The sequence below is a fragment of the Lissotriton helveticus genome, chromosome 12 (genome assembly GCF_964261635.1).
Source record: "Lissotriton helveticus chromosome 12, aLisHel1.1, whole genome shotgun sequence".
NCBI lineage: Eukaryota > Metazoa > Chordata > Amphibia > Caudata > Salamandridae > Lissotriton > Lissotriton helveticus.
Window position 1 is genome coordinate 67,647,196 of NC_136073.1, and position 22,516 is coordinate 67,669,711.

Genomic DNA, 22,516 nt, shown 5'->3' on the forward strand with positions numbered 1-22,516 from the left:
TTTCATGGGGTCTTCACTGTTGCATGTACAGGATAACTCCCTCAGTTTTACTTTCCTTACCTTGAATCTTTCATAATCTGGATTTAATCGTGGATCAAAGTGTTCTTTAAGCGCTGTTATTGCTACATCATAATTATGCTTCTCTCTAGTATTTGGAAGACTCTAAGAAAGTTTATATATGTCCTTAAAGCAACGTGCAACAGGAGTGGCCTTCTTACTGTGTCTCTTGGGTTGTTCTCACATAGGTGTTTAACCTCCTCAGCCATGTTTTCTCCTTTCCTCTTTTGTGTGCTTGTGCTGTGTTCATCGACTTTTCCATCCTGTCTTTCTGTGCCTTTCCAGGTGTTTTGTGGCTGACTTTTCATCACTGTTATTTTGTCTATTTCTGCTTGGCAGTGATGGTCTCTTTTTCATAACTCTGAATGCCCTACACCTGCTTCTAGTCAGGTGTGGTAACCAGGTCCACCACCAATGGGCACCAAGAACATATTTTCATATGCGTGCGGGCTCGGGTTACCGAACTGCTGTGGGTTTGGTGTCACTAGCTCACATGTCCTTCTCCCCGCCCCTCACCAATTTCACAATCACCTCCCTAGGTCTTGACTCATGCCATCATGTGTCTCGCTAACCAGTAAGCTGAATTATTGTGTTGCCAATACACCAGTTAGTGAACTTCTTCCAATTTCTTCTCATTCTGTAGTATCTACATCAACTTGGTTCAATGTGTTGCTTGCCTTTGTCATGTATGCTCCAGGCAAGATCACAGTGCTCCTCATCGCCAATGTAGTAAGCCGGCACTGTTAACAACGGAGACCACAGCCTCCCACTATCAGTGAGACACACACTCTGACATGCAGTATGGGGAAAGGTGATGGGCACGCCAGTCCCTGTTTAACCCATCGGCCAAGAGCAACCCTCAAGTTGTGTGTTACGCTGTCACTTAAGCATAGGAGCAGGTCGGCTCACTACAGAATCCGCTTCTTATAAGGTACACATTTCATGTATGTCAGTGTCGGCGCTAACCTGAGAGCCTTCAACAGGAACAGAACTCACATGCCTTAGTCCAGTGTACTGACGTATAGGGGGACGCGGAGGTTGAAAGGAGGCTGAATCCCACACCCCTTGAAGAATTCATGGCTCTGGAGCTCCTCTCCAGACTTATATTAAATTTTAAGACATTTCCTTTTGGCACCGTAAGTTGATTTTGCATGGGAATCCAGACATCACAATTTTTTTAATGGAGAGATGACATTCTTGGATTAAATAATTGGTGGCTCAAAGCAGTGGGGAAAATATCTGTTGTAACGTATACCTGGTAGGAACCTGTAGAGTTCTGGGGGACTCATACTGAACTGTGGGTGTCCCAGGTAACCACTGATCAGTTGGACTGTGGCTGACTCAGTGGTGGCTGTGTTATCTTTGGTGGATGCAAAGAAGAGAGTTCATGACATACACTGGTCGTGCGCACTCTTAACATTGGCGACAAGTTGATGCATCCACCAATGAACCCTGTGTGCAACCTCTAACGAGATTGAGATCGCAACATAGACACGCGAGGAAATTTGAAAACAGACCTTCCTATTCACCTGCAAAAGGATCAGTGGTGAGCGATTTTAGAGAGAAGCTTAATACTGAACTGCCTGTATAAGTGGCTAGGATATTGACAGTATTATCTCGTTTTTAGCTCCAACCCCATGTATGTACCATTGGAGGTATGAGCAGATTGATGCAGCTTTTAAAGAGCGAGGCCGGCGTGCGCGTCGACGGATGTGCCTACATTTCAGCGAGCCCCCAGTGCAAAAGCAGAACGTCAAACTCAGCACGTGTGAAGAACGCGCATGCAGGGTGTAGCGTCTTACATCTTAGTGAAAAGACTAGAGCACTGACAATACCTCAACTGTACGATGGCAGAAAACTGAAACACATATTCTAGTCAGGAAATGGGTGCGCGGCAAGACCCATTTTGCAATGTGTACTAACAGATGAGTGTCAGCGTTTGAGGAATCGTATCAGAAGATAAACTCCTAACAGATCGATGTGCTTTCTCAAGGATGTGTGTGTCCTGATTTATGGTGGCACCAAAGGGGATGATGGACGGAGCGTTGGAGCAAATCAAACAGTCACCCCCAGTCAACTGATCTGGGTTTAATCCATCATCATTCTTTAGCTCACTCCACCACCCCAGTTCGGACATGGCCATATGCAAATCAGTATGACCCTGTGCCTCATGGGAACAGTCCAGCCGAACTGCCAAGCCATGTCTTCCCTGGACCGGAAACAAGCATCCTGGGACCGGTTTCTGGCTAATCAGCCAGGCTAGCTTGAATCCAGTGGCAAAGTGAGCAAGGGACCCATGTCTGGGCATACCCTGCCAACTTAGCGCAAACAAAGCTATACCAAAGGGGATGTTGGGCGGAGCGTTGAAGCAAATCAAACACTCACCCCAGTCAACTGATCTAGGTTTAATCCATCATCATTCTTTAGCTCACTCCACCACCCCAGTTCAGACATGGCCATATGCAAATCAGTCTGACTCTGTGCCTCATGGGAACAGTCCAGCCCGAACTGCCAAGCCATGTCTTCCCTGGACCGGATCAAGCATCCTGGGACCGGTTTCTGGCTAATCAGCTGTCATCAGCCAGGCTAGCTTGAATCCAGTGGCAAAGTAAGCAAGGGACCCTTGTCTGGGCATACGCTGCCAACTTAGGGCGAACAAAGCGATACCAAAGGGGATGATGGACGGAGCATTGGAGCAAATCAAACACTCACTCCCAGTCAACTGATCTGGGTTTAATCCATCATCATTCTTTAGCTCACTCCACCACCCCAGTTCAGACATGGCCATATGCAAATCAGTCTGACCCTGTGCCTTATGGGAACAGTCCAGCCCGAACTGCCAAGCATTGTCTTCCCTGGACCGGAAACAAGCATCCTGGGACCGGTTTCTGGCTAATCAGCCGTCATCAGCCAGGCTAGCTTGAATCCAGCGGCAAAGCAAGCAAGAGACCCACGTCTGGGCATACCCTGCCAACTTAGGGCGAAAAAAGCGATACCAAAGTAGTAGCACCTCGAGTGTGGTGAACTTCGTAAGTGGGATAAGGTGCAAAGTTGCTTATGAAATGGAGAGGAAGAAAAAACCACCATACTTTCTCAGTATTGACCAGTGAGTCAAAGAGCCTGGAGGAAAAGTGTGTTAATTATTTTAATTTCTAATATTGCCTTGTTATAATGACTAGTTCTTTTAAATTGTTATATTAGCTTGTTTTTTTTAACTTATTTTACAGGGATGGCGACCAGCATGAGTCAACCTCCACAACGTTAACCCTTGTTGCCCTGGAAAAAATGGAAACACCCTTTTGGCTCTTATCTGGTGTGATTGGTGGTGGAAAGTTTTCTCCAGCCAGGAAACAGGGAATCTTACTTCACAACCGTGGTCTTGAGGGTCGCAACATCTATGAGAGGGTTGATCCCATAACTGTAAGAAACGGGTAAGTAGAACCCGGGGGATCTCTACGAAATGGCAATGCTTCTGTTACAAACACACTTTGGACCACTCATTAATTTGGTTATGGAGAGACATACATTTTTCACGAGGGCGCAGGTCAAAGGAGAAAGGGTAGGGAACAATGTGGCAGCACTGAAGACCCTTGCCCAAACCTGTGATTTTGCTGATCTGACAGATTCCCTCCGAGACCAACTAGTGCGATGCACTAATGATCCCAATGTACAAGAGAAGTTACTACATACAAATCCTTCCTTAAAAGAGGCTATTAACATTGTGGAAAGTATGGAGCACACCTTCTGTTGGGTCAAAAATAATGTAGAATACCTCGACTGCCACCACTACCAGAGTTTCGGAGGTGGCCGAGAATGATGGCGAATGTTATGACGTTGACACTTATTCTGGGGCAGTACAACAAAATAATACCCAAATCTGAGAAACCTAAACCTAATACAGGGGTAAAAAAGGACTAGAAATGTAAGTGCTACAAGTGTGGCAGCCCAAACCACTTGACAATCTATCCTAATTGTTACGCCCAAAATGTCAACAGCAGGAATTGCAGGTAGAGGGGGCATTTCGGTTAAGTTTGCAAGAATGCCAAAATGAACTGTGTTGTACCTGACCCTGAGCTGCATCGACATGCAATACTACACGTGACGAACAATGATTGTTTACCCGAATAGGTGGGGAATGTTGATAATGATAGTGTTGTATTGCCCATATGAGATATTTTTATCGGTGGTAAGACCGTACCAGTCTTAGCATTCTCTGGATCTCCATTCACATTAATAGGTGATAAAAATTGGGAAAGGATATTTGGGAAGGAGGCCATCACTTTGAGTCCACCAGACATAAATACCATAGGCTATGGGGGCAAAAAAACAATCAATCTCCTGGGTTAGACCATCATGACCATAAATTCTAAAGGTAGCGAAACCGTTGGCAAGGTGTATATGACCAAACGGCGGGCCATTCTGCTAGGTTGGTGCACAAGAGAGCTGTGGGAATCACTTTAAACGGGAATTTATCTGAACATGTCATGCTAGTGTCACATATTAGTGATGATGCAGATCCACAAATACAATGCCCCCGCCTGAACGCAATCCTAAGATCCCCTACAGCCCACCCCAGTTAGACCCCCAGTTAACAGTTGAGAAATCAGTCCGGTAGTCACCTGGCTGGTATTTTTAGGAAGGAGATACTTTTCTATATGCAATGGAACATACAACAGCGAGACTAGATGCACACATAAGTTCATATGTCACACTGAGCAAGTACTATCCCTAGTGAATTGTTGTATACTCAAATGTTATGTGGAAAAAAGACACACGAAATGTATGAAACAAATATGATGAATATGTGTCAATGTATGAACTATTTAAAATGCAAAATGCTAATAAAAATATTTTACAAAAAAAATCAGTGATGATGCAGATATTTTGGAAGAGTTCCATGAGTTCTTTAAAGTGGAATGGGGTCTACTGAAGGGGTTGAAGCATAAAATCATTCTTAAAGCAAAGGCTAACCAGCAGTACACAAGGTGAGAAGAATACCAAATCTTAAACTGAAACCCCTACAAGATGAATTGAATAAACTACAACGTCTTAGAGTAATAGAGGAGATAGAATCCTCAGAGTAGTTGGCCCCCATTGTTTTGGCCCAAAAGCACGGTGGAAACAGAACAGAATAAGAATGTGTGTGGATTTGAGAGATCTGAACCAGTGTATCTGGGTTGACAGCCAACCACTACCAAATATTAATGACGCACTAGCGATTCTGTGGGGAGCTAAGGTGTTCAGTGTGATGGATCCATCAGCCTACTACCATCAGTTGATGTTACAAGAGGAATCCAGGGTATTAACTTCATTCATCACACCTCTGGGAGCATTTTGATTACTTAGAATGCCTTTTGGTGTGGCCTCGCCACCTATTTCCAGAGGTTGATGAAGGAGGTTCTGTCTGTGATTGACTCGGCCATGTACTTTTTTGGGGGGGGATTTGTGAATTTTTATATAGCGCCAACTAGATCCGAAGGTATCAGCGCGCTTTACATGAGCACCAGTTACATTACAGATGAACACATTCATTTTTGTTAGGCACGGGGAGATTAAGTGATTTGCCTAGAATCACAGAATGTTGAGCGTCCCTGCCGAGACTCGAACCCGGTTACCTAGCTCCAAGGTTGCGAGCCCTAGCTGTTAGGCCACATTCTCCCCCCTAATTTCATGATGACATACTAGTATAAGCCAAGGATAGACCAAGTCATGATGCTGTGCTCAAGGAAGTAGTTTCCAGGTTGAAGGAATGGTGCGACAAGTGCAGATTCAGAGTGGATACTGCCTCTTATCTGGGACACACCATCTCAGGGGATGGTATTAGCCCCAAATTCGAATTGGCGGATATATCACAAGCGCCTGCACCACATGGTAAAGAATAAATTAGGTAATTCTTAGGTCTTTCAGAATATTACTCTAAATTAATTTGTAACTTTGCCGGCGTGGTGCAGCTATTAAGAATTTTGCTCAAGAAAGGTGCAGAATGGTCTGCATGCCACGTGCAATGCTGGGAGATGATGGGAGACTTCGATGTTACCAGAAAAACAATTTTGACAATGGATGACAGCATGAAAGGGCTGGGCGCAGTTCTCTCCCAAGTGGTTGATGGGGAAGAAAAAGTCATACCTTTTGCCTCACATTCGCTCAAAGGGGCTGTGGAATGTTACTTTGTGATAGAGTGTGAGGCATTAGCCTGCATTTGGGCTGTAAACCACTTTATATTTTTTTTGTGGGGGCCACCGTTCACGGTAAAGACAGACCACCGACTTTTGGTCCAGATATTTGCGTGCAGGCCTACATAACACTCCACCCCAAAAGAAAAAGGTAGGTGGAAGGACTAATGGAATACAACTTCAAGGTGTAATACATACCATGCACAAGACATATACCGGCTGACTTTCTGTCCAGGTTGCCTTTAAACAAGGAGTTGGTTTCCACGGTGGAACCACCAGCATTGTGGGTCAAGGAACCAGCGCTCCCAAAATCTGAACGGGAAGCTGGAGTGTCCAACAATACAACACGGAAATAAGTACTGGATTTTGTGGTGGGCAGATGGCCAACCATAAGCAAAGTACCTGACAGCGTAAGGGCAATTTAGAAAGTGCGTGAGGAATTGAGTATTGTCAGTGATTAACTTTTCAGGAGGGAGAGAGTAGTTCCCCCAGAAGAGATGCATGGCAAAATCATTAACCTGGCTCATCAAGGTCGTTTGGGCCGGAATTTAACCAAGGCCAGAGTAAGGGAGTTGTACTGGTGGCCGGGTGTGGACAAGCAAGTAGAGGAGGTTGTTAGGGACTGCATACTCTGTGCAAGTAATGGCAAATCCAAGTCGGTCAGAGCAACTCCCTTATCTCCTGTAGAAGTTCCTGAGGAACAATGGTGCGAACGGGCACTGGAAATTGTGGGCCCTTTTGAAGTGTTGTCACCAACTGAGAGATTTGTACTGGCATTGGTAAATTATACTTCCAAATGGGTATCAGCTTGTTGTGTCAGCTCTATTGTGACAAAAAACATTCTGGAATTCTTAAGGGATGTCTTTGCTTGCGAGGATATCCCCAAAACCTTTGTAATGGATAATGATGTCCAGTCAATTTCACAAAATAAGAAGGAATTTCTAGGGAATTTGTCAATCAAACACCATTGCACTGTGTTTTAGGCATCCCCAAGCAAACTGTCGGGTGGAACGCATGAACCATCTAGTGAGGGCATGTGTGCAAACATCTGTAGAGAGTAGGTTACCTTTGAGAGGGATTCTATGTGGGAAATTGTGGGCACATCGCAATACACCTACCAGTGGGACAGACATTTCTCCTGTTTAGAGACTCAAAGCGAGAATTTACCGGGTCAAAATTAAAACCAATTTGGCTAAATAATACCATGGGCATGGCAAGTCCGCCTTCCTGTAGGATCAACGAATATCAGGACAGTTACAAAAAACGTTTTGATAAGAAGCATGAATTCAAACAAAATAAGTGGGTGGTAGGTGAGATGGTGTATGTGAAGAAACCTGTTTGGTCCTCTAAAGGTGAGACGAAGTTCATGGCTCGTAAACAAATAACTGAGATCAAGAATAAAGTGGTGGTATTAAGTGGGCGACGTGTGGAGCATGACAAGGTTATCAAAATGCCACCGCAACTGTAACTCGACAGAACCAATGAAGGAGGGAGTTATCAGACTGGTGATAGTCAAGAGTCTGGTGTTGTGGTTCGAGGTCTTCGCGAGGCAGCACAGGCTGTTCGAGGGGACGCCCCCAAACTTAGGGAGACACCCCTTTACCTCAAAGATTATATATTGGAATAATGCCTTATGCTCAAGAAGCCATTTGTTTATGTTGGGTCTACACTGTAAGAGAGTGGAAATGTAGGGTATATCTGATACTTAGTCTCATGAAAGCTTCCAGCTCATTTGAGTTCTTTGGTATCCCTGAATGTATGTTTTCCTTTTAACTGTTTATTCCTTAAAGACATAGTAACGTCCCTTTTCCTATGTATGTGGAAACAGCACTTTTCACCGTTGTTCCTTTCCCCATGATGTAGTGCATTCGTTACTGTATGCTTGAAGGGGGAGATGTGTTATAAATTTCACCTGTCCCTTTAACCCTGGTAGGAACCTGTAGAGTTCTGTGGGCATCATATAGATCTGTAGGTGTCCTAGGAAACCACTGGTCAGTTGGATTGTGTCTGACTCAGTGGTGGCTGTGTTATCTGTGGTGAATGCAATAAAGAGAGTTTATGGAATATACACTCGGTGTGTACTCTCCTAACCTTGTCCTTTCAAGTGCAGATGAGTGCAAAATGTGAATGGTCACACACATTCCTTTGGAACAAGGGGGGTTTGCAAAGAAGACTTGCTGCACCTGTACAATGTGAGCACCAGGGGCTTAGGCCCTAAGGATAAGAGCCCACTACCCCCTCCCCGCCTCCAAAACCCCCTTACCTCCAAGAACTCTCTGGAATAATGTTTGAGGCATAAGCAGTATTTGCCTGAAAAGGCATGTTCGCGTGCTGGCACCCTTTTTTTCCTGGTTGAGCACAAGCTTTGCAGGGCAACCACCAACTACACCTGCCGAAGTCTGCTGTAATTGGGGAGCTTTTTTTATTAACAAAGTTGATGAACTGATCTGCATTAATGTAAAAGTCTAGGAACGCGGATCCCAGCAGATCCCGCTCCCTTCAACTTCTGCAGACGACGGATTGTCCTCTGTCTGTGACTACTGCCAAGGGATGCAATAGATCTTCCCATCCTGGAGGGCACCCCCCCTGGCCACATTTACAGCCCCATTTCCAGTTCATTTGAAAAAGAGATACAACAGCCACCATCTGGTTACATCCGGCAATACTAGGTTTTCCCTGGTCAAAAAGTTACAATCTTGTAAATTACCACTAATGGAGCGGGTATGAGCAACATTGTGCCTCTCTTTCTCTCACTGCCAATAGGAATTTAAGAAGACAAAAAAACTGGAAAAATACTGCAGAAGAAAGGTGATAGAGCTGGATCAGAGCAGAGGAAGGAGGTGAAAAGACACAGGAGATAAAGTGGACACCACAGTCAGACAGATGAGGTCAGAGAGACAGGTGAGTGAGAAGGGGATAAATAGTGGTGAGACAGGGCAGTAAGAAAGTAAGAAAGTGATGCAGAGGAGAGACAAGTTATAAGAGGACAGGCGCATGAGACAGGTGATAGGCAGAGAGGAGCAGACAGATTAAAGTGAGACAGTGATAGAGGCAGATTAGAAAGAGACATGTGAGGGGGTGGTGGGTGGATAAACGATAGAGACGGGTAACAAAAAGAGGTGACAGGAATAATGGAAGAGCGGTGAGAGAGCTAATGAAGAGACATGAGAGAAAGAGACGCCTGAGAGGGCAGGACAGGTGAGTGTAACACTGGATAAAGACAGACAGATGAGGAGGGACCAGCTGGGAGACAGGGTGACAGGTGAGAGACAGGTGTTAAAGAGATAGCCATAAGGGATAAATACACAATGGAGGAAAATGTGGCTGTTAAAGGAGGATGATGAAGAGAATAGAGGGTGAAAAAAGTGTGAGAGAAAGACAGGGAGGGGAGACAGGTGTGTGCGAGAGGGACGGTGATAAAGAGACAGACAGAATAGGAAGACAGGGCTGAAAGAAAAAGTGAAGAAAGGCGAGTGATCTGAGAAAGGCAGACATGTGATAAGGAGGTAGTTCTCAAAAAGTGTCAGACAGCTGGGAAAGAGGTAAGAAGGAGAATGAAGAGTGTGAGACGGAGAAAGTTAATAATAGAGAGAGAAAGTAAGACGGAGAGGACAGGCAAGAAAGAGGCAGCTGAGAACAGAATGGGGTAACTGGCGAGAGAGAGACGTGAATAAGAGACAGGCTGGAGAGAAAGACTGCAGAGAGAGAGAGGTACGAGTGAGTTAGATAAAAGATGGAGGTGGGTGAGAAGCGATCAAGTGAGAGATGGGGTAGAGACATGTGTGACAGACAATAAAGAGACTGAAACAGGTGAGAAAGAGACAGCTGAGAGAGGGGTGAGAGGAAGTAAGTGAGTCAGAGAATGATAAAGAGAGGCACAGGTGAGAAAGGTAGCTGTGAGACAAACAAGGGAGACAGGTAAGAGGGCGCAAGTGCAAAGAATCTAACAGATGAGAACCAGATAGATGAATGCGAGAGAGATAGGTGAGAGGGCGTGATAAAGAAACAGAATAGAGAACGAATAGACAGGGGAAGATAGGTGAGCAGAGATAACATGTTGGGGAGAGGTAGAAAGCGCAGGGTACAGGAGTAAGGGGAAAATGAACTAGGGGAAAGGCTGGAAGGAGAGGTGTGAGGTAAACAACACCTAGGATAGCTCAGCCCTGTGCAGCCTCATGAAGGAGGGAGGAAGAGGTCAAGGATGGCATGAGCTGTGATGGGGGTCCCTTAGCATACTACCTTGCCACTGGCAATGCCCCACTACCCAGGCACACTAACAGCAGCGCCCTCTGCCGGCTTGAAAGAGCACCGCTCTAAAGCTAAGATATGGACTCTAGACAGAGATATACACTTCTGTAGGGAAAAGGCAGAAACATCTTTATTTAGGCTTGCATAAAATTACTCCCATTGTCAATGACAATTTACGTTTTCGCTCTTTATAAATCAATTTACTCTTCCTAAAGAAGGCAATTAAATAGAGCCATTTTAATGTCTAACCTAATTTCCCACCACCGACAAAGGACTTGGTTAACAAAACAAGTCATAAATGACAAGCTGGGTAGTTTATGCCTAAGCACAGGTGTAAAAAAGTCAACGTCAAAATATACTTTATTCGGCCAGTAAAAGCCATAAAGGCAGACAGTTAAAAACATTTAAAAACATTTAAAAAATTCAGTGCATTGAAAGAAAGAAATTGCACATATCTATTAAGAAAGGTCCCATCATACTAGTATTAGGTATACTAGAATGAATCACTTAACAAACAGAATTAAAACTCATTATGGGAATCAGGCGGCAAATACCAAAACAGACATAAAATATAGCGGATAAAATACAGTAGTGGCGAGTGCTTAATAAGGGCAACTAATTACTCCTTAAGAAGTGCTCGGTGATACATATAATGCCCTGGCTATATTTAAATGAATGCCGCATAACTACTGATGAGGTATCTTCGTCCTGGGTCTTAAGGCCCCTAACAGGAAACTCGCAACCCCAATGCACACCATAGAAGAGGAAAGCATTTGTAAAAATAATAAAGCGGGCCTTACTTGAATAAAATTAGCATTTCTAAGTAACGGCAGAATGAACATTTTGCACAGGGGGTCGTAGAATTGACAAAAAAAGATCAAATGCAAGGTATCCTGCTGCTCAGAAAAATTGTCACAATGCCATGGCTTTAGGGCACCTGGCATCAAGTATCCCTTGGGGAAGGCTAATAACCAGGGTACCAGGTTCAGTCGAAATCTGGTTAAAACAAAGCGATGTTGCACATTGGAGACCAATGACAAATACGGCTGTATTTGTGAGCACAAACTCAAAGTAACATACCTTCTCACTGAGGGCTTGGCTAATTCCATGCCCTCCCTAGTCGTCTGCTGCTTAGCCAGAAACTTCTGTTTAATATCTCTGATGGCTGCTGGACCCAAGGGTCTAGGGTTAGTGTACTAGTCAGGGCTGCCCAGCCTCTTCATTTGCTCCATAATATATTTTAACTAGGGGATAAGTAGGGCCCCCTCGTGGGTAATACAGTCCGGTTGGACTCGACCAAATTCTCAGCCAACGTATCAGGGGCATAGCAGCAGTAAGGTCAGAAATGTACCCCTGACCAAGCTCTTCATGCAAAATAAAGGCTGGGGTGCTAGAGGGGACCACTAGAAGGCCATGCATGAATTTATTTTCAACCCCCTGAATGTCATTCACATCCTTGTAGCCCCAGACATCACACCCGTGTGTGGCCATAGGAATAAATATTTCTTTACACACCTTGAGCTGGGCAGGTACGGATTTTGACCCCAGCCTTTTAGCAGTCCCATGTGGCCCCTACTGCTCTTGCCAGAACATTCTTTTTGAGCTGTCTTTTATTTAAAGGTTTTTGATGGCCTACAGCGGTCCTGGCAAACAGCACCGCATCATCTGCGTACAAGAGTGTAGGGATCAATTTAGACCCTACTCTTGGGATATCTTTACTGCTGGCTGAGAGGAGGTCCACTAGCTTATTGATGTAGAGTGTGAACAGCAGAGGGGCCAAAATGCACCCCTGCCATACTCCTCTCCTGACCTCCCAGGGGTCTGTCATGCAGCCATCCTCCTTAAACCTTACCGCCACAGTAGTGTTGTTATGGGCGGAATGTAAAAATGTCACCAGGTCCAGCTCCATACCCAGCTCCCCCAGGATCTGCCACAGTTTGGCTCTATTTACACAATCAAATGCCGATGTTAAATCCATAAAGGCCATGTGCAGGTGTAAGTTACAACAACTGTTTACGTACTTAAAGGTTTTTCCATTTCACCCAGAGACACTTTATACCTGGCAGGCAGTTGTAACTGCTTGGTAGTTACGAAGATAGATGACATACGCCTGTTTTCCTGAATTTATGCTAAGAGTATTGTGCATGTGAGACAGGGCCGGCTCTAGGCTCACGGAGGCCCTGAGCAGGGAGTGTAGGTAGGGGGCCCCGAGGCCACCAAATCCCTGCCAGGGGCCGCCACGCAAATATGTATCTAAGGATATATATTGGCGTGGCGGCCCCTGGGGTTTGGCGGCCCTGTGCAGGTGCACAGCTTGCACATGCCTTAGGCCGGCCCTGTGTGAGAAGTTGGCCTGATATATGATGCTCACTAGTTCTAGTGATCACCTTGTATCAGTCCAAACAACCCTTATGGTGATTGGTTGTAAGTCAACCTTATAGACCAGCTATCCTAATTATAGCATGGACAAAGCAGTCTTAGGCTAAACTCTTTTGGCATGTGAAGCCAGCTGTTTTACCACAATATAACCCCTTGAATACCAGATGAAAGGACACCACACAGGTTGTTATGAAAATAAACAGTGTATTTATTAATAGCAACACCTCTGAACTCTTTATGAGGTCAGAGGGCTAAGCACATGACAATCTCTTACGAAAAATACGACAAGTTGCACAAAATTACAATGGTGCCCTAGGGGCATGACAAACCATATACTAAGTAAGTGGAATGTGAAAGTCGATAAAAGGAATGGAGCTGTCCAGAGGCTGTAGGATCGATGGGACCACGCTACACTAACTCTATGTAAGTAATAGGAGGCCCACGGAACGCGTTTGCAGAGTGTGAACTCACACGCGAGATGCGTAACAACGTCTATGGACAGTACAGTTCAAGTAAAAGGTAAGTACGGACAATCCTGACTAGTTAGGACAACAACAACTGTGGAATTGGACACTAGGACAGTTAGACTACCCTTGAGCACCGAAATGCTCTCGTTACCTCACCCACGGGCTGCGGGTGCATAGGTGCCAAAGTGTGTTGGGTTCTCGCGTTGAAGTCAATGGAGCCTGAAAGAAAAGATGCTGCAGGCGACCAGGAGGACGATGTCCGGTGCGATCAAAGGGTGGATCGGTGAAGAAGAGGACCTGAAAGCAGAGGGGACAGTGTTCAAAGTCACTAGCTAGTGACCGGTGTGGAACCAGGAAGGAACCAGGTGCTGTCGTCGCGATCAGGTGAAGAGTGGACGCTTGACTCTGCAGCCACGTGGACCAGGAGGTGTCTTCGACGACCAGGATGGAGGCACGAGCTGTCCCACGCAGGCTCTCGCTGTCGGCGGTGTCGGATCTGGGATTGGAGTCAACAGGCCTTGGCAAAGGCAACCCACGCGGTGAGTGGAAAAGCCATCTGGTGCGGACTAGGAGAGTCCGGGGTGCCCCTCTTTTGGAAGGGAGCAAGGGCCAGTCTGGAGCAACCAGACCAGCAGCAAAGATTCAAAGGTTCGTCGTCTAGGAGGCCACTAGCCAGCCGGCAAGTGACCAGACAACGCGTCGAGCAGCAAACAAGCAGAAGGGCCCCACGCAGATCTCGTGGATGCTGGAGGGCTGATCTTCGGTGCAGGGGCTGCTCGGGGCTGGGGCTTCTCTGTCCCCAAAGCACTTGGTCGAGTTTACCTCAGATGTCGAAAAAACACTGAATAAATGATGGACCCTGCCTAGAGTAAGCACCTGACTAACTATCCCCCGTGAGGTATCTTAACCCTTAAGTTTAATCAAGGGGGTTGTGTGCACACTGAATGGCACCCATCATCACCGTGCCTATTCCCTAGGGAATTTTGATTCAGAACAAATTACAGCAAAGGTGCACCACAAAACACAAAACAGTAAGTGCAAACAATATCTGAGCAAAATAACAAGATATTCCTCAGAAATGTTGAAGTTCTTCTTTGAATCTTTATTTTCAAGAGGCAATAAAACACATACAGCCGTATGTGTTTTATTGCCTCTTGAAAATAAAGATTCAAAGAAGAACTTCAACATTTCTGAGGAATATCTTGTTATTTTGCTCAGATATTGTTTGCACTTACTGTTTTGTGTTTTGTGGTGCACCTTTGCTGTAATTTGTTCTTACCTCAGATGTCGTGCTGGAAGCAAAGTGCAGTTTCTTCCAAGATGGCCGGTCCCGCGTGTCTCGTCGCACCCACGGATCTCAGCTGTGCTGCAGATGTAGGTTGAGGTCGGAGAGGTCTGGGAATCCGGGTCTCGTCGGGCTCTTAAGTCTGGATCCTGGAAGGAAGACGACAAAGGGAAGCCGCTGGACGCTTGATGGTGCCTGCAGTTGCAGGGTGGACACTCCTTGCCCACAAGGGAGATTTCTTCAGTCTTCTGTGGAGCAGAACGTCGAAGTCCAGAGTTTCTTCTTGTAGAGTAGTTCAGGATTAATCTAATTTGGAATGGGACCAGCTCCTACCTTTATCCTGCTAAAGGGGGCTGCACTACTGACTAGGTCCCTCCCCTGGGTGGGACCAGGAAGGGGGGTGGTTACACCCCCTATCCATTGTCCGGTTTCCCGCCAGAGCTGGGGCTGGAGTGCCCCAGCAACGGGTTTGAACCGGTGTATGCACAGGGCACCTTGTGTGCCCCAGGCATGTCTCATTCCTTTCAGGCCTATCCTACCCAATACACAAAATCCTGTCTGGGGTGGTGCTAGCACCTCCCAAGGCAGGAAACCCTTTGTCCAAGCCTCCCTCGCTGGAAGGACTCCCAGCAGCAGGAGGTCAGACTTGTGTCTGTGGTGGCAGCATCCATTTTGTGATGCCAAGGCTCGAGTTAACTTTAACCAGGGTTCACAGTTACATACATGTCGTGTCCCTCTAGAAGGGTGGAATGCTACCCCCGTCGCCAGAATTGGCGAGGGGGTAGTATTCCAATTCGTATGAAACCTTACTCGACATGTTTTGATAATGTTATACCAGAGTTGGCATTTAACCGCGAGGTTGGTAATGCACTTAAGAGTATATGGTATAGCGTTATCATGGAACAGCTATTAGGACTTGGTTCTGCAAGCTGCAAACGGGCTCAGCTCATGCCAGAGCACCATCTCACATAATTCCAAGCACTCTGCCTTCAGGATTGATAAGGCCTTCCATAGGAGTGACTGATAGGAATATATGTGTCCATTTTAGGGTTAGATATAGGTATACTATATCTATAGCAAAGGGTGTTTACACCACCTTGCCCCAGCTGTCATGCAGCCAGTTGTGTCAGTTTTAGATGGCCAGCCAGGGGTGGCATAATACATGCTTCAGCCCCTGGTAGGCCCTGGGTACACCTATGCCCTGGATACCCAAGGTACACTGTACAGGGACTGATAAGGTGGCCCAGTACCAATTGGTAAATGCACCTAAAGTACATGGTTGTCAATTTAGAGAGAGAACAGCTAGGCTGTGGGTCTGATTAGCAGGCCCACAGCCAGGGAAAGTCGTAAACCAGTGAAGCAAAAAGCTCAAATCTGGGGTGACCATAGGATTGCAGACCCCACTCTCCTACATAACCCCCCCCCCCAAACTTAGGGACATTAAACTAACCTTGACCAGGTGAGTCTTCCTGTTCTAAGTGGAAATACCTGGAGAGACCATCTGCATTGCCATGGTCAGTCCCTGGTCTGTGCTCCACTGTAAAGTCCATCCCCTGTAGGGAAATGGACCACCTAAGAAGTTTGGGGTTTTCACCCTTCATCTGATTTAGCCATAAGAGGGGCTTATGGTCAGTCTGAATCTTGAAGTGAGTTCCAAACAAGTATGGCCTCAACTTCTTCAGGGCCCAAACCACAGCAAAGGCCTCCTTCTCAATAGCTGACCAATGTTTCTCTCTAGGGGTCAGCCTTCTGCTTATAAAAGCAATGGGCTGGTCATGACCATCAATATTCAGTTGAGATAGGACAGCTCCCACACCCAACTCAGATGCATCTGTTTGGACAATGAAGGTTTTGGAGTAGTCAGGACTCTTGAGAATAGGTGCAGTACACATGGCCTGCTTTAGGTCATCAAATGCCTTCTGACAGCTAACTGTCCACTGAACTTTCTTTGGCATTTTCTTGCTTGTCAAGTCATTAAGGGGTGTCACAATGGACCCATAATTTTTGATAAACTTCCTATAGTAACCAGACAGGCCCAAGAAAGCTCTGACCTGTGTCTGGGTGGTTGGAGGAGCCCAGTCCTTTATGGCCTGTATCTTGCTCTCCAATGGTTGAACCTGGCCACCACCCACAAGGTGGCCCAGGTACACAACCTGACTCTGCCCTATCTGGCACTTAGTAGCCTTGATAGTGAGGCTTGCCTTTTGCAGGGCCTCCAAAACTTTCCTCAGGTGGATCAGTTGATTCTCCCAGGTGGAGCTAAAGACAGCAATATCATCTAGATATGCTGCACAGAAGTCATCCAACCCAGTGAGAACTTGGTTCACCAACCTTTGAAAAGTGGCAGGTGCATTTTTCAAACCAAAGGGCATCACCACAAATTGGTAATGACCTCCTTGGGTAGAAAATGCTGTTTTGGCCTTGGCATCCTCAGCTAACCTGATCTGCCAATAACCAGCTGTTAGGTCAAATGTACTTAAGAAAGTTGCAGAAGCCAACTTGTCTATCAGTTCATCTGCCCTAGGTATTGGATGGGCATCTGTCTTAGTGACAGCATTGAGACCCCTGTAGTCTACACAAAACCTCATCTCTCTCTTACCATCCTGGGTGTGAGGTTTAGGCACTAGACCTACAGGACTAGCCCAAGGGCTCCCTGAGGGTTCAATGACTCCCAATTCCAACATCTTTTGGACTTCTTTCTTTATGCAGTCCCTGACGTGGTCAGGTTGCCTGTAGATTTTACTCTTGACAGGCAGACTGTCACCAGTGTCCACCTCATGGGTGCACCAGTTTGTCTGACTGGGGGTCAGTGAGAACATTTGCCTGAAGGATTGAAGAACCTGTTTACAATCCTCTTGTTGATGTTCAGACAGGCTGTCAGAAAAGACTACACCATCTACTGACCCATCATCAGGGTTCTGAGTGAGCAGGTCTGGGAGAGGGTCACTCTCTTCCTCCTGTCCCTCATCTGTGGCCATGAGCAAGCCCATGTCCTCCCTGTTGACAAATGCCGTGAGCCTGTTTACATGAAGCACCCTGTGGGGGCTCCTGGGAGTTCCCATGTCTACCAAGTAGGTGACTTCTCCCTTTTGCTCAATGATGGTATGGGGTCCAGACCACTTGTCTTGGAGAGCTGCTGGGGCCACTGGCTCCAACACCCACACCTTCTGTCCTGCATGATACACAATTAGGACAGCCTTTTGGTCATGCCAAGCTTTTTGAAGTTCTTGGCTGGCCTCAAGGTTTTTTGATGCCTTCTCCATGTACTCTGCCATCCTGGAGCGGAGACCAAGTACATAGTCCACTATGTCAAGTTTAGGCTTTTTGAGAGGTAACTCCCATCCTTCCTTCACCAGACATAGGGGTCCTCTTACAGGATGTCCAAACAGAAGCTCAAAAGGACTGTAGCCAACCCCCTTCTGTGGGACCTCTCTGTAAGCAAACAGGAGGCAGGGTAAAAGGATGTCCCATATTTGCCTAAGCTTTTCAGGTAACCCTTTTATCATCCCTTGGAGGGTCTTGTTGAATCTCTCAACAAGCCCATTGCACTGTGGGTGATAGGGTGTGGTAAATTTGTAATTTACTCCACACTCCTTCCACATAGCAGTCAAGTATCCTGACATGAAGTTTGCACCTCTGTCAGAGACAACCTCCTTATGAAACCCCACTCTGGAGAAAATTCCAAGTAGGGCCCTGGCCACAACAGGGGCTGTAGTGGTCCTAAGGGGAATAGCTTCTGGATACCTGGTGGCATGATCCACTACCACCAGTATAAATCTGTGCCCAGATGCTGTTGGGGGGTCCATTGGTCCAACAATGTCTATCCCCACTCTTTCAAAGGGTACCCCCACCACAGATAGTGGTATAAGGGGGGCCTTTGTTGTGCCACCTGATTTGCCACTGGCTTGGCAGGTGACACATGAGCGACACAACTCTTTGGTGTCTTCAGACATATGAGGCCAGTGAAAGTGTGGGGTAAGCCTGTCCCAAGTCTTGTTCTGGCCGAAGTGACCTGCAAGGGGAATCTCATGGGCTAAGGTGAGAAGGAAATCTCTAAGAGGCAAGGGGATGACCAGCCTCCTGGTAGAACCAGGCTTAGGGTCTCTTGCCTCAGAGTATAGGAGTCCATCTTCCCAATATACCTTATGGGCACCTGTAGCATTCCCTGCAGCCTCAGCAGCAGCCTGCTTTCCGGGGGGTTCAAGAGAGGAACAGTCTAATTGGGCCTGTCTCAAGTCTGCCCTGGAAGGTCCCCCTGTCCCAAGAAACTCAACCTGATCAGGTTCAAGCTCTTCTAGGACAGTTCCTTCTGGGGTCTCTGGGTCAGCCTCCTGAGAGGGCTGATCCTCAACCTGAGGCAGGGGGGAAAGCTCTGCCTTAACCCTACCATTCCTTCTCTTGGGTAGTGTCTGGTCCATTCTTCCAGGATCCAGCACTTGTTCAGCTGGGCATTTCTTGGCCTGTGACCTAGTCACAGCAAGGACATGTGAGGAGAGACCTAGCATTTCTACATGAGTCCTGTACTCCACATCTGACCACAGTGAGGATTCCAAATCATTGCCCAAAAGACAATCTACTGGGAGGTCTGAACTAACTACAACCCTTTTGAGGCCAGTTACCCCTCCCCAGGAGAAATTAACAACTGCCATACTGTGATTGGTAGTGACATTGCTAGCATTGGTCACTAGGTAATCTGAACCTAGCATGATCTGGTCAGGGTCCACAAATGTTGCACATGTGTCCCTGTAGGCCTGAGCCATCTTTCCATTAATTAAAGGCGTTTGTCTGTATTTGCCCAGAGTACTAGGACTTACAGTAGGGGTCATATCCATGTCCCCAGTACAAACAAGAACTGCCTGAGTAGGAATTCTGACTAAGTCAGAACCCACCTCAGTTCCCAGGGTTAACCCAACTATAGCCTTGGGAGGTACACTACCACTACTAACTGTACTAGGGGGTGCAGGTGTCTTAGGGACAGTAGTGGTAGGAGTTTGGCCTTTCTTGGTGCACTCACTAAACCAGTGAGTCTTACTTTTACAGTATTGGCACCATGGTTTCTTGGGACCATCATTCTTCTTCTTTTGGGAATTTTGGGACCCACCCTCCTTAGGTTGTTGGGGCCCTGTTGAAGACTTCTGGTCATTTTGCTTATTCTCATTACCCTTCTGGTCTGCTTTCTTCTGGCCACCACCCTGGTTCGGGTTCTGCTGCTTGACCCTTGTCCTGACCATCTGTCTGCCTTCTTTCCCAATTCTTGGGGAGAGGTCAGATCTGAGTCAATCAAGTGCTGATGCAACAACTGGTTCTGACAATTATTTAAGATTTGCTCTCTCATAATTAGATTATACAATCCTGTGTAATCAGTAACTTTACTTCCCAGTAACCAGCCTTCCAAAGCCTTAGTGGCACAATCAACAAAGTCAGTCCAATCTTGAGCCTGAGTTTTCTGGGTGTCTTTGAACATTAACCTGTACTGTTCAGTGGTTAAGCCAAACCCATCAATCAGTGCAGTTTTCAAGACTTGGTAATCATTAGCATCCTCATCTCTAACAGTGAGGAGCTTGTCTCTACCTTTACCTTCAAAGGAGAGCCACAATATAGCTGCCCACTGACTCTGGGGTACCTGCTGTACTTTGCAGGCTCTCTCCAAAGCAGTTATCCACTTGTGGATATCATCTCCTGTCTTATAGGAGGGCACTATTTTACTCAGGTGTCTATTATCAAAACTCCTGTCTCTATCCCTAGGGATATTGCTGCCACCAGTGGGGCTACCCCACTCAACTGTTGCTCTCTAGCAAAGGCAAGCTTCTCTTTGGCAAGGGCAAGTTCTTCCCTTTGGATCCTCAGATTAGCTTCCTTCATCTTTGCCTCATGCTCTCTCCTCTGAGGGGAAGTCATCCTCCTCTGAGCAGATGCATGACAGGCACGAGAGTGCACAGATCTAATGGAGTCCCTAGAATGAGACCTATCTCTTCTAACTCCATAGTTAGGCCTGCTTAGGTTCAGCACTGGGGGTCCCCCAGTTCCTTCCCTATGTAGGTCTAAGTTGGCCCTTGTAAGTCTGCTGACTACCACAGAACCTTTGCCTGCCTCATCCCCAGAGGGTTCATCATCTTCCTCATCTACATCTTCTGTTTCAGAGAGATCTGGGTCACCACGAGTACCTTCTAGGCAGGCATGCTCCTATCTGGATTAGAGGGGTCTGTGTTAGCAGCCCTTCTGGCATCATATGTCTCTAAGAGACCTAACAGAAAAGGAGTGGTAGGGTTAGAACCCTGTTTCAATTTCCTGGAGGTACACAATTGTCTCATCTCCTGGAAACTGAGAGCTGCATATCTGGAAAGTACCTGTGGAGGGTCACTAACCACTAGGGGAGTCTCTGAGGACTCTCCATGGGTAGACATGCTTTCTAGTGAGGTGTAGGTGATGCACCTACCTACACTATGGGTTTTCCTACTGATCCCTTGCTAAGAGTTGTAGTCAGGGTGTGCTAGGCCCTTTCTACTACAACAGCTGGTTCAGTAGAACTCAGAGTATTTCTAAGCTTGTTATATGTACCTAGAGTACCTTATGTAATCTTTCAAATGATATTTCAAGATTATATTTGGTAAAAACAACAGCAAGCTCAAATGCCCCCGCTGCCACCAATGTGAGAAGTTGGCCTGATATATGATGCTCACTAGTTCTAGTGATCACCTTGTATCAGTCCAAACAACCCTTATGGTGATTGGTTGTAAGTCAACCTTATAGACCAGCTATCCTAATGGTAGCATGGACAAAGCAGTCTTAGGCTAAACTCTTTTGGCATGTGAAGCCAGCTGTTTTACCACAATATAACCCCTTGAATACCAGATGAAAGGACACCACACAGGTTGTTATGAAAATAAACATTATATTTATTAATAACAACACCTCTGAACTCTTTATGAGGTCAGAGGGCTAAGCACATGACAATCTCTTACGAAAAATACGACAAGTTGCACAAAATTACAATGGTGCCCTAGGGGCACGACAAACCATATACTAAGTAAGTGGAATGTGAAAGTCGATAAAAGGAATGGAGCTGTCCAGAGGCTGTAGGATCGATGGGACCATGCTACACTAACTCTAGGTAAGTAATAGGAGGCCCACGGAACGCGTGTGCAGAGTGTGAACTCACACGCGAGATGCGTAACAACATCTATGGACAGTACAGTTCAAGTAAAAGGTAAGTACGGACAATCCTGACTAGTTAGGACAACAACGACTGTGGAATTGGACACTAGGACAGTTAGACTACCCTTGAGCACCGAAATGCTCTCGTTACCTCACCCACGGGCTGCGGGTGCATAGGTGCCAAAGTGTGTTGGGTTCTCGCGTTGAAGTCAATGGAGCCTGAAAGAAAAGATGCTGCAGGCGACCAGGAGGACGATGTCCGGTGCGATCAAAGGGTGGATCGGTGAAGAAGAGGACCTGAAAGCAGAGGAGACAGTGTTCAAAGTCACTAGCTAGTGACCGGTGTGGAACCAGGAAGGAACCAGGTGCTGTCGTCGCGATCAGGTGAAGAGTGGACGCTTGACTCTGCAGCCACGTGGACCAGGAGGTGTCTTCGACGACCAGGATGGAGGCACGAGCTGTCCCACGCAGGCTCTCGCTGTCGGCGGTGTCGGATCCGGGATTGGAGTCAACAGGCCTTGGCAAAGGCAACCCACGCGGTGAGTGGAAAAGACGTCTGGTGCGGACTAGAAGAGTCCGGGGTGCCCCTCTTTTGGAATGGAGCAAGGGCCAGTCTGGAGCAACCAGACCAGCAGCAAAGATTCAAAGGTTCGTCGTCTAGGAGGCCACTAGTCAGCCGGCAAGTGGCCAGACAAGGTGTCGAGCAGCAAACAAGCAGAAGGGCCCTACGCAGATCTCGTGGATGCTGGAGG